The sequence below is a fragment of the Ylistrum balloti genome, unplaced genomic scaffold, assembly GCF_031769215.1.
Source record: "Ylistrum balloti isolate Yb309-2 unplaced genomic scaffold, AGI_CSIRO_Ybal_v1 Utg370196, whole genome shotgun sequence".
NCBI classification, from domain to species: Eukaryota; Metazoa; Mollusca; class Bivalvia; order Pectinida; family Pectinidae; genus Ylistrum; species Ylistrum balloti.
This window is the reverse complement of record NW_026782173.1, coordinates 1318060-1332364: the sequence shown is the minus strand read 5'-3', so window position 1 is coordinate 1332364 and position 14305 is coordinate 1318060.

Genomic DNA, 14305 nt, shown 5'->3' with positions numbered 1-14305 from the left:
TTATGGCATGTTAACGTGGGTGAACATGGAGTGTGGATATGAGGCTACATTAACTGGACAGTTTAAATGTTGTTTTGATGTAGTTAGGAATCGCCCTGGGACATATGGTCTGTACATAGTCATATTTTTGTATTTGAATAAAAAGGTCTATTAGCTAAACTCAAAATTACAAGATAGCATCTGGGATCAAACACGGTGTACAATGTGAAATGACAGTATCAGGAACCCCCTGCCATCAACGTTAAATTTATAGACCTCAGGTACATTATTCTCATCCAACATGACAGTCCGGATTTCGTTTTTATCATTGATTCAAAATTAGTGAAATGAGTCATATCTGTGGACAATTTTACCTGTGGGCTTCAGGACATATACTAAATACCTGAATTAGGGTTAATCACATAATTTCTGGGGTGAGGTCAGGGTTCAACTTCCCCAGGGAGAGTCCAGTAATAAGCTATACACACAGATTGAAGTAACTGATAAAAACCTACACAAATTGTATATAAGCTTATTTTCATAACGTCCTCATGATTTTGTCTGTTAAGTCGAGCAAAATAATACAGGACAAACCACATTGAGCTACAATCTGATAATGACTATTCAAAATTCCTTTCAGCTAATTTTCAAATTGTCTTGTCTCGTTCGAAAATGACAAGTGTCTGTAAACATTAACTTTAGATACGTAATCAACAGTCGTACTGGCCCACCTTAAAATTGAAATGTATAGAGGTATGTGATGGCACTAGTAAGTCGAGATATTTACTAAAGATAATTATTTGATATACAGTCACACCACAGACCTCTACTGATGACAAATTGATATGTTTCAGTGCGTCTGAATTTATGTATTCACTCCTATAATAAAATTAATATCATAGTTTTATGCTATACATAATGAATGTCTTAAAAGGCCTCCTACCAAACATGATGTTTTATGTAGTTTTTTTCTAATAATATATATCCATGAAAGGAATTTCATTAAGGTATTTTTTGGAAAAAATTCAACCTGGGTCACAGGTAACACTGTACAACCTGTATACTGGTGTATTTGATTGATGTGCGGTAAAAACTGCATTACCTGTGCACAGGTGTACCTAATTGATGTCCGGTAATTATTGTGCTACCTGTACACAGGTGTACCTAATTGATGTCCGGTAATTATTGTGCTACCTGTACACAGGTGTACCTGATTGATGTCCGGTAATTATTGTGCTGTCTGTACACAGGTGTACATAATTGATGTCTGGTAATTATTGTGCTACCTGTACAAAGGTGTGCCTGGTTGATGTCAGGTAATTATTGTACCTGTACAAAGGTGTACCTGAATGATGTCAGGTAATTATTGTGCTACCTGTACACAGGTGTATCTGATTGATGTCAGGTAACAACTATACTACTGGTACAAAGGTGTACCTGTAATGATGTCATGTCGTAATTATCGTGTTACCTGTACACAGGTGTACCTGATTGATGTCATGTAATTATTGTGCTAGCTGTACACAGGTGTACATAATTGATGTCCGGTAATTATTGTGCTACCTGTACAAAGGTGTGCCTGGTTGATGTCAGGTAATTATTGTACCTGTACAAAGGTGTACCTGAATGATGTCAGGTAATTATTGTGCTACCTGTACACAGGTGTATCTGATTGATGTCAGGTAACAACTATACTACTGGTACAAAGGTGTACCTGAATGATGTCAGGTAATTATCGTGTTACCTGTACACAGGTGTACCTGATTGATGTCATGTAATTATTGTGCTAGCTGTACACAGGTGTACATAATTGATGTCCGGTAATTATTGTGCTACCTGTACAAAGGTGTGCCTGGTTGATGTCAGGTAATTATTGTGCTACCTGTACAAAGGTGTACCTTATTGATGTCAGGTAATTATTGTGCTACCTGTACAAAGGTGTACCTGATTGATGTCATGTAATTATCGTGTTACCTGTACACAGGTGTATCTGATTGATATCAGGTAATTATTTTGCTACTGGTACACAGGTGTACCTGGTTGATGTCAGGTATTCACTGTACTACTGGTACACATGTGTACCTAGTTGATAATCACTATAGGCCTGTACACATTTGTGTCTGATTGTTGTCAGATATTCACCGTTTTCAAACGTGTATTATGCAACAAACGTCAGTCCCGACACGTGTATTACACAACAAACCTACTGCCGATACGTGTATTACACAACAATCCTACTGTCGATACGTGTATTACACAACAAACCTACTCCCGATACGTGTATTACACAACAAACCTACTCCCGATACGTGTATTACACAACAATCCTACTGTCGATACGTGTATTAGACAACAATCCTACTATCGATACGTATATTACACAACAAACCTACTGCCGATATATGTATTACACAACAAAGCTACTGCCGATACGTGTATTACACAACAATCCTACGATCGATACGTGTATTACACAACAAACCTTCTCCCGATACGTGTATTACACAACAAACCTACTCCCGATACGTGTATTACACAACAAACCTACTCCCGATACGTGTATTACACAACAAAGCTACTGCCGATACGTGTATTACACAACAAACCTACTCCCGATACGTGTATTACACAACAAACCTACTCCCGATACGTGTATTACACAACAAAGCTACTGCCGATACGTGTATTACACAACAAACCTACTCCCGATACGTGTATTACACAACAAAGCTACTGCCGATACGGGTATTACTCCCGATACGAGTTTTACTATACATCTTGCTGTCAGATGTCGTCAAGCCATGATATTCCGATATTTATCTCGACATTCAATGAGGTTAGCTCGGCACAAAGAAATTGCTTTTATGTTTGGTTGTGCCTTTACTATCTGTAGCCGATGTTAGTGTGGCGTGTAAAATTACCTGTAGTGGGAACCCTCTCCAATAAACGTCTGTGTTCCTCTGCCTACCCTACAGGAGATGACAGTGTTTCTTTTCCCTATGTTCTAGTTAAACCGTTCAGACAAATTTCATCTGACATTGTTATTTCTACAGCTGAACCTTCTGCCAATCTGCATCACTTTGGGGAGCTCACTTCTATCTTTGATAGAGGTTAATTCCTGACAATATCAAACCCGTCTGCACCTTTATTACTGGTAAAGTTCCCACAGTATCAAAGTCACTATTTTATGAACATCTCAGTTTTCTGAGAGTAAAAGTTCAAAATTTACGCCAGCTCCATCAAATTTAGGGTTTCCTGTCCGACGAGGAATGTGTTTAAAGTCTCTTCCTTGTGTCGTTTCCCCTAATCTCTAGTTTCTTTCATATAAAATGTAGTTTACAACATCCGTTCTACAGCAGTAAAACCTGACTGCTCGTCTATCTTCAGCAGAATCTTGTTTACTCGTCAGAAATCTAAAATAAAATTGATAATCTTAATATCATTTTAAAGTACAATGTTCCACCTTATTTTACGTATTTGCTAAAGGTTGTACTTTTATCTGTTAATTTTGGTTTCGCTTCGTGATAAATTAGATACAATATTGTCCATCCTGTCCATTTTGTGACCGAGTTTACAACCAATAACGCCTGCTTCAGTACTACATCAATTTTGCTTAGATTTACAAAGCTCCTATCACTCCTCCAGAAGGACACGGGGCCTGTTACATAGTGTAAAGCGACATCCCTTTAGATACAAAGAGATTCCAAGAAAATAAGAAGATACAAAAGTTGAATCATTTTAATAAAATCTGTGTCTAAAGTTGATGAAAATCCACCTGTACTGAAGCTAAAACACATATGTCTCGTCGTACTGGCCCTACATCGTTAACTTATCAATATCTGATGGCTTAAACAAAGCAGGCGACCTTTAAAGGCTTATTAGAATTTATGATAGTTGTAAAATATGAACTGTTGCTACGGAAGATTGTTTGATATCGGAGAAATCAGTTTATAAGTGATGGTAATATCGCAATATTCTGTGATGTTAACGCCTGTATGAAATCCAATAAAATGGTCAGCAAGGTAATCCCAATGTCAGACAAGAAGTACAACCAGGTATCGAAATACCAGAGGAGCAATGCTTATATCGATGTTAAATCATATGTAACATTCATTATAAAAAAATGGCGAGTTTCAAATAAGGCATGATTAATAGGAAACCTAAAGGCGATGGGAAATCTTAGATACTCGGTCAGTGGATTCCCAACGAAACAAAGAAACAACTGGAAATTTTACAAAATATACAGTCGATGAATTTTTCAACGAAACAAAAAGTTTGGAAATCATAAATACTCGGTCGCTTGATTTCCAACGAAACAAAGAGACGAGTGGAAATTTTAAATAATCAGTCGGTGGATTTTTAACAGAAAAGGGACGAGTGGAAATCTTAAATAACCAGTCGCTTGATTTCCAACGAAAAAAAGGGACGATTGGAAATCTTCAATAATCGGTCGGTGGATTTCTAACGCAAAAAGGGGACGATTGGAAATAATAACCAGTCGCTTGATTTCTAACGCAAAAAGGGACGATTGGAAATCTTCAATAATCGGTCGGTGGATTTCTAACGCAAAAAGGGACGATTGGAAATCTTCAATAATCGGTCGGTGGATTTCTAACAAAGCAAAATGCGATTGGAAATCTTACAAAATGCATGGTACATGGATTTCTAACGAAATAAAGGACAATTGTATGGAACAATAAATCCATCAATAAAGTGCTTGCTGTTTATGGAAATGACCAGACCGCAGTAATGATGTAGTGACCATTCTGTCCCTTTATACATTTTATGTAGCGTTGTATTTGACAAAACAACCCTATTTTCTAACCAGATGGCATAAAGTTATTCGAGAGGAAAGATAGGCGTATCTGGAGATATTAGATTTCACCTCTTCTCATTCGTTTGTATTTGTTTCTCTAAGTGGAATTACCTTATTGGAGTTCTACCATTACAACAAACAGTCCTTCTTCTCAATGTCGGTGTTATCTATTATTTGACAACTGCTATCTTAATTGAATTGGTTAAGCAATTATAAAATGTATTGTTTTTAAAAAATATCGACATGAAATATTCAAATTCCTGCAAAGATAAGAAAACATTGTAAGGCCATTGGCCGATTTTTTTCTGACTGAAATAATCCATTGTAACTCTAGAATTTTAAAGAGTGTTTTTCTGTCCAGTGTTTCGACTTTCAAATCAGCTGGCCGGTAGATTTGTCAATTCCGTCATCAGAAATGCCAGTCTGTTTATTGGAATGTAAAGAACAGGAACCAGAGAGAGACACGGTAGGGCAGTGATTAATACGTGTTTAGGTCCTACTCAAGTGCTTTCCTTGTAACGACCTACGGAGATGCATGCTTTAGATATGATCTCGAGTGTCTCAAATCCCCAAAAGAACATATACGTATATATTTTACTCAAGACAACTATTTCTATCATTATATCACTAGAGTTTACTGTCAAAGTTTTATCAACATTGGATGCTGATGGAAGCAAGGCCTTTTACATCAAAGCTGGTTGTAGCCCCCTGTATTTATACTAGAGCAATTTGAGGCTAAGGGTAGTGATTGGGAGTTAATGGACGCCATTACTCACCTGGTCAGGTCTAAAGAACACTGCTTCATGTTCCAGTGTTTTGACCAAGCTTCCGTAATGAAACTCAATTAAGTCGACTATCATCTGTTCCGTGTCTGATACTACAGCGGTCATTTAATATACTCGGGGATTAAATTAGATGGAATTGTTTGTGCACTTGTGTCAGTTCAAACTACATACAGATATTACCTATCTAAGTTTGTATACAATTTCATGTGAAAGGGTTTATGTGTTGCCCGATAATACGCTTAGGGTCAGACATTTTTCCTTGTGGCTATTTTCATCAGAAGTGTCGGTTTTTCTTCTGTCGGACAAGGTACTTGCGTTGGTCTTATCTCCGTTATCAGAACGAGACCCGTTTGGTTGGCCAATCACGCTCGTGTACCAAATTCGACACGTGCCATGAGCTTGAGTACATGTGCTAAAAACAGAATTCGAGAAGAAAATTTCTAATACTGCATTTCAACCGATTTTTCATGCCTATTCGAAATTTCCAACGAAAGTAAAATCATTTCAGAATTCAAATCGTTGTCGCAGAATAGTCACACATAGCTCACCAAATATGGTCCGACTGCAAGTCACATGGATCGTTGGATCAAGGACTTCTATAAAAACACACTTAAATGGGGCACTTTCAATTTAGAATGGGAAATAAAGTATCAGATTATTTATGGTATTAAAAACATGGACGTTATTCAAATGCTGAGACAGTGTTCTGCTTTTCTCTCTCTTTCTCGCTTGTCGTATCACTTTTTATCTTTCAGCAGATGAGGAGTGTAAACGATCTTTGTTTCTTACAAAATACAGCAATATCTACGGCAGTTTAGTAACCATCAAGGCTGTATCGACCACTAAACTACATGAAAACTACATCGTCGGCATCCAACTTTCCCATGCACTTCTGTGTAAAACCGTTATAGAGAGCACTACTTAATTATAATTACCGGTACCACTCAGCGTCCGTGTTCACTTGTCTGGCAAAATTACAACTTATTGCAATAACCGCATCATTGGGATCCTTGAATAAAACCTTAAACCACGTAAAGTTTAAAATTGGACATGTTTTATGGCAATTCAATTTTCCATGATATTGTGTAAATTATCATGCGGAAATTACGCTTAAAAACAGCTACAACTTTTCTCTTTGTCGTTATTTAATTAGTCTTAAATTCCAAAATGTTGATTAAGATTGATAACTTTCTCTAGTCTTTCTCCTACCGAACATGCAATTCGCGTGCGTTTGAAATAAATTGTAGAAATTGTGGAAAGACCTCTATGGTATAGATGGGTAGGATCTTTTCTCATTAGTTCTTTGATGTCAATACTGGAAAGCAATGTAGCCAAACCGAAAGCACGTGTCTGTAATTGGTGTATTGTGTATGATTATGTAAAATAACGTGAAAACAACTTAAGTCTAAAACGGTACCGGCTCAATGTCTCCGGATTGTATGTTATACCAATGGTCGCTACCGGAGAGATGGTACGGGAGAGGGGAACCAATGACGCCGCTCTCGTTATTTGGAGCCATGATCCTGCCGCCAGTTTCCGTGTATCGTACTTGGGGAGCACTCCTGGACACTAGTAAAAACAGGCAGCATTACCGCCCTACTCTAATGAGTATACAATATCTACTTTTTTGGTAAGAAGTCTGTCATTGGTTATCAATTCGATCCACGCCCCTGTAGCGACAACAATTCGTCCAGACTTTATCAATTTAACATTATCGTCCTATGTTGTTCACGAGTGCGCAAAAAACAGACAACGATTTTGTGAGCACAATAATATACGCCTACGAAATAAAGAGCATTCGTGTCATCTCTGATATTGCGGACTGAGATGTACGTGGTGTCGTATAATCACCATTACGATTTCAAGGTTTAGTTGGAAAATAAATAATACTATCGGCTTGGATTTGCCAAAGACAATTAAAGCCAGATAATAATTACATGTCCATTGTAAACGACTGGATGAAGATAAATCTGTAATTTGTTTAATGTAGACATGTTTGTTTATTTCTACAACTTTTCCATCAATAGTCCTTTTCCAGCAAATGAACAGTAATGTTCGAATCCTGAACAGGATGTCCTATATCTCGGCCTCAAGATAAGCATCTGTTGACAGGCTGTTACTGTGCTTTATGTCTCCGTTTTATATGATATCTGGACAAGCGAGGAAGTATGTACAGGTGACAGTATAGAGGGCTGACCTTTGGTTATAGGGGAACACGCAAATCCATGCTCGGCCGACTAGAGCTCTACTTTGTCATTTATATCCGCTCTTTGGTGATATGTTATCCCATTGAAAAAGACATTTAGTGAAAATCGACCCGCACTGATCAGCGATAAGCATGGTGTTCGAACATCGCGGGTGTATTTCATGTGAGTCAATGTAGGTGATACGGCGCGAACCGGAAGTGGGATATATTTCCCGTTCCCTAATAGCCCATTTCGTCGTATGTGTACCTCTCGAGTTACTCGCGGCCTTCAGACTAAGAATTAAAGATATGAAAGCACACAAACGCTGTCATTTACCCCCGTATTTTACTAGAAAATTCGGAATGATAACGGGTAGCGAGTCGAGGGGGCGTGGTAAAGCACCATGACTTGGCTACGCCCATTTAGTGTTTTGACTGAAAAGGATGAGATTACTTTAGATCTTCAAAAGCGAAAGTAATTAGACCCCTAATTATCCAGAGCATGCAGGGTATTACATGACAGCTCCAGTTCCCAGCTAAACGTCCGGTATGTTTTCAGAGTTTAGAAAACAAACGTTTGATCTCTAACGTTGAAGGTACAATGCGCACTGACACGATGGTAACAATGTGGCTGTCACGCGAATCAGTTCCGGTCCCCTCCTAATGATGTGTTGGTAACGTCACCTACCTCACACAGAGGCTTGAATGACGACACACCACTCGGGGGCACTCGGGTCGACCGTTTGGTCAACGACGTCAAAGAATTTTTAGCAAATTTGCTTTTGGTGGTTGCTCTTTTGTTACAGTACGTGAACACAGATTACGCATTCCTTTCTCAAACTTGTACATGTGATGATATAATTGTGAAAACGTGTAATTAAACAGAAGCATCTCTTTAATTACCAACTTAGGGTTGACTCCATTGAAGTCTTTGTTTGAATGGAAACCCCGAAGTTTGGACTTGCGGTGTAAAGGTGTCATTCCAGAGGTTGTCTGGCGTCTCCTGGAATGACAATCTCGTGGGTACGCGGTCCTGTTCTACCAATCATGGATTATATATATTTACAAATATCTTACAAGAAGTTTTTGCTTTAGGACATCGTTTTTTTTTTAATTTTTTTTATGGTCTTCGGTCAGTGCAATTATTGATACTTACAAATTAGTTTTAGATGCTTGGAATCTTTTGCTTCAGAACTAGCCGTCAAAACCCCGTATGAAATCAAAACGAACAAAATGAAAGACAAAAGAGTGAAAAAGCGAAGAGGGACTTCAACAATGGTGAATTATGTATCAAAATAATTGATAATGTAATATTGAAGTGCGTCCCACCCTCATATGTATATACACAGTCAGAATGATGCATTTAGTTTATCATATCACCATGGGCATTCTAATTTAGTACTAAGGAATTGTCTGTGTTGATTGTTTGTATGATGATTCATGGTGAGGCGAGCGTCATTGCATGTGGGACTACACACCATTACTATTATGACATGTCTGTACATCTACATAGCTACAAAGTATACACACCAAAGCGTGGCAAACCTTTCAGTTTAAATTAAATGTGGGAAATCTACCACTTTACGAAAGGATTTTTTTTTTTAATACTGAGAGAACGGAGAATACATTTATTCTGTGCGTAATATGTCTCTCCTTCACGAACAATGACTGTGTCTGCGACACTCTAAATGTACTTACTACGACTCCTTATGTGTTGAACTAGCGATGGTTTGTCCCGGGGGATAGGTAATACAGACTGATATAACGACGGCTGGTCCCGGGGCACGGGTAATGAAGGAGATGAGAGAAGATGACATATATTTCCCAATAGCTATAACTTTGCTATAGTGATCCTTGATGAGACAAAGACAAAGGAATGGGAGGTGAACAGGCTATCTGTACTAATGTCTATAAATAGACGAAATCTACAGAGACGGAAAGTGGTCAGTATGTCTGTTCGAAAGTCTACAGAGACGGAAAGTGGTCAGTATGTCTGTTCGAAAGTCTACAGAGACCGAAAGTGGTCGGTATGTCTGTTCGAAAGTCGACAGAGACGGAAAGTGGTCAGTATGTCTGTTCGAAAGTCGACAGAGACGGAAAGTGGTCAGTATGTCTGTTCGAAAGTCGACAGAGACGGAAAGTGGTCAGTATGTCTGTTCGAAAGTCAACAGAGACGGCAAGTGGGCAAGAGTGACTGTACCAAAGTCTACATGAATAGGAAGTGGGCAGAGTGACTGTACCAAAGTCTACATCAATAGAAAGTGGGCAGAGTGACTGTACCAAAGTCTACATCAATAGAAAGTGGGCAGAGTGACTGTACCAAAGTCTACATGAATAGGAAGTGGGCAGAGTGACTGTACCAAAGTCTACCTGAATAGGAAGAGGGCAGACTGACTGTACCAAAGTCTACATCAATAGAAAGTGGGCAGAGTGACTGTACCAAAGTCTACATCAATAGAAAGTGGGCAGAGTGACTGTACCAAAGTCTACATCAATAGAAAGTGGGCAGAGTGACTGTACCAAAGTCTACATGAATAGGAAGTGGGCAGAGTGACTGTATCAAAGTCTACATTAATAGGAAGTGGGCAGACTGACTGTACCAAAGTCTACATTAATAGGAAGTGGGCAGAGTGACTGTATCAAAGTCTACATGAATAGGAAGAGGGCAGACTGACTGTACCAAAGTCTACATTAATAGGAAGTGGGCAGAGTGACTGTATCAAAGTCTACATGAATAGGAAGAGGGCAGACTGACTGTACCAAAGTCTACATTAATAGGAAGTGGGCAGAGTGACTGTATCAAAGTCTACATCAATAGAAAGTGGGCAGAGTGACTGTACCAAAGTCTACCTGAATAGGAAGAGGGCAGAGTGACTGTACCAAAGTCTACATGAATAGGAAGAGGGCAGAGTGACTGTACCAAAGTCTACATGAATAGGAAGTGGGCAGAGTGACTGTACCAAAGTCTACAGGGAGGACAAATAGCCATGGTGTCTATGAGAACAAATACAGATTTCAGGAAATTTAGTGGATTGTAAGTCAAATAGCATGACACAATTAGATTTATTATGTTTTCTTATTTGAAATAACATTATGAAAAGAATCCAAAATATAAAGGGTGCTTCTTCAATCTGTCCCATTCTCAAACATTAATATGTCTGCGATAGAAATTGTAGAATGTGTCAGAGATCGATAAATCACGGGCAGATAACATTTTTACCGCAGAGACTTGATACAGTTTCTACTACATTTACGTCCATTTTAATACAATGAATTTCATTTGGTTTAAATGGAATTGCACTTTCGTTGATCGGGAATTCCCTACCCTGCCGCGGCCAGATCTCTGTAATAGCCATTCATCCCAAAAGATGTCTCCATCTTCAGGTTGATTTTAAATGTATAACCGAAATGGATTACGTATTTCCATCTTCCACAAAACAAATGGCAGTGTCTGAAATTCATCACATTCTCATCGTTCAATTTTCTCTGTATAGCGGACACTGAAGTCCGTGAGGTTTTTCCCGTCGGAAAATCAAAGTACAAAAGGTCCCCATAACGCCATTCGTCAAATTTTGGTAATATTTCTGATTTTCTTTGTCAGATGGATGACCTTCGTGCCCAGCGAGACCACGGCGCGTCGTGTTATCGACAATTTCTAGAATAAACATTTCATCCAAAGAAATGTATAGGAAGTATTCAACTCTAATAAGAGCGATATGCGGGAGTTGTTCAGTACAAGTGCTATTTATGGGAGCAGTTCAGTCCAACTCCAGTTTATAGAATTGGTTCAGTACTCATGCTATATGTATTTGTGGGAACGACCCAGTATAGCTGCTGTTTACTGAAATCGTCCAGTATGGCTGCAATTTGTGGGAGCCATTAAGTATAGCTACTGTTTACTGAAATCGTCTAGTATGGCTGCAATTTGTGGGGACATTAAGTATAGCTACTGTTTACTGAAATCGTCTAGTATAGCTGCAATTTGTGGGAGCCATTAAGTACAGCTACTGTTTACTGAAATCGTCTAGTATGGCTGCAATTTGTGGAAGCCATTAAGTATAGCTACTGTTTACTGAAATCGTCTAGTATGGCTGCAATTTGTGGGAGCCGTTAAGTATAGCTGCTGGCTGCAATTTGTGGGAGCCATTAAGTATAGCTACTGTTTACTGAAATCGTCTAGTATGGCTGCAATTTGTGGGTGCCATTAAGTATAGCTACTGTTTACTGAAATCGTCTAGTATGGCTGCAATTTGTGGGAGCCATTAAGTATAGCTACTGTTTACTGAAATCGTCTAGTATAGCTGCAATTTGTGGGGGCCATTAAGTATAGCTGCTGTTTACAGTAATGGTTCAGTATGACTGCAATTTGTGGGAGTTATTAAGTATAGCTGCTGTTTACAGTAATGGTTCAGTATGACTGCAATTTGTGGGAGTTGTTAAGTATAGCTGCTGTTTACTGTAATGGTTCAGTATAACTGCAATTTGTGGGAGTTATTAAGTATAGCTGCTGTTTACTGTAATGGTTCAGTATAACTGCAATTTGTGGGAGCCATTCGGTATAAGCGTGCCGCTTGTATGTAGAAGAAACCCAAGAAAAATAGTACGATTTCTCTTCATAAGAAAACCACGAACAAAGACTAGCTTTTTATATCGAGAGATGTACTTGCACACCATGTCGAACATGAGCGGCTCTGTATTAGGGGAAAAGGGATTTTCAACCATGAATAAATAAATAAATTTAGAATCATACTACATCGACAGACATAAGTGAGAATTAACCCCGATTTACGTGTCGTGACAGCCGAACTAGATGTGGTGTTGTAAGTTCAGTCTGTAACGACCAGATTATTGTTTACATACGTAATAACATGTCAACATGTCGTAATCTAGTATTCTCACCTGAGCATGCAGGTAAAGGTAGTGACAGATTTGACGGTTAAACAGAATAAGCCCCGGGCTATTTTACTTTAAAGAAGCCGCTGTTGTCTCGTGTCTTGTGCTGGTGATGATCAATCAGCGGACATCATTATCAATTAGTCCAACTAGGACCGTGAAATCGATTACAACACGGGCGCGTGACAATGGTCAAGGACCGATTCGCTCATTTGTTCAGCAGTAAATGTTCACGGACAGGAGAACGTATGTCCAGCAGTTAATGTTGTAATCGGACAGTGCCGCCAAATATGAAGTGATACAGATTCGTTGTCACAGCAAAATGTGTCATGTGTTTCAACACAAACAAAAAGACCACATGTTAATATGCTTGACATAAACTGAAGATTATTTTTAAGTTTGTTGTGCCGGCAATATTTTCAAATCTCTTTGAATGCAGAATACATTCAGCAATCAACGGTTGTTATTAGGAAATGCCTTGATAAGTTTTTAAACTTTATATATATACAAATTAAATTGATCATCAGTCTAGATGTGAACACCATTAGTTCTATTTTACTATGATATATCGTGTTTTAACTGGATTAGCGTATTAAGTGACTACAAAACGTGTGTGTCACGTTGATTGGATTTCTCCTTGTCAAGATTTTAAGACATGCCAATCATTACCTTTATTCATAACTAATTACCATAAGCTGACCTATTTTTCAATGTTATCAGTAAAATTCGAATTCCATTTTATATTAATTTATTACAGAGAAAAGCGAACACAAAGGAACTTATTCATTTCAAAATTTGAAATAAGGCCTATGAGTTATTATAATGTCACATTTGCCAGTCTACAATACAGATTTTTAAAGATACGGATATCACCGTCCTTAAACGCTGTCACCCGACTCCATATCACAGATCACAGGATCGTGTAAATCATGTATAGGGCAGGCATTTCAAACCATGCGCAAAATTAAACACGTACATTCAAAATCTTAATAACCTTTTCTGTAATTATGATCTGATTGCCTATAATTGTCGATAATTATATTTTTTTACTTAATTTTCGATGTTATGTGTTAGAATCAAGTGTTGGAAATTTCTCTGTTGTGACAAATAACAGACTCGTACCGACCTAATGTCGTTTCCTCCAAATATTATCATTTTACAACCCTTCAAAAATATCACAATGGTATATAATATTGTGATAGCATTTACGATATATATTATTTTACTTACGAATCAATTATTTCACCGATGTATCTATCATTTTACAAAAATGTTATTTAGATAATTAACAGTAATTACACATAAACGGGAATCGAGGACGATTTCACTAGGGTGTTTTTTCTCTGGACAGATGGCTGGGCCTTTCAGAAAAAGACCATGAATTTTGCTAAATGTCAGCGATGATTTGAAATATCTCGACTTGGTAGAAGGATTAAAGCTATCACCTTGAAGATGATTTTGTCTCCGTAAATCGCCCATTAGCTTGATTATGACGTAAATAAGTACAGTTGTGACTGCACGTCACTACGCACGTGTAAAATTGGACACGTCGGGCAAATGCGATCTACCGGACGCGTGATTCGTGACGCTACAGTATTCCGCGGAATGGATTTCCAGTCGTCATAATAGAGAGACGATTTCCAATTA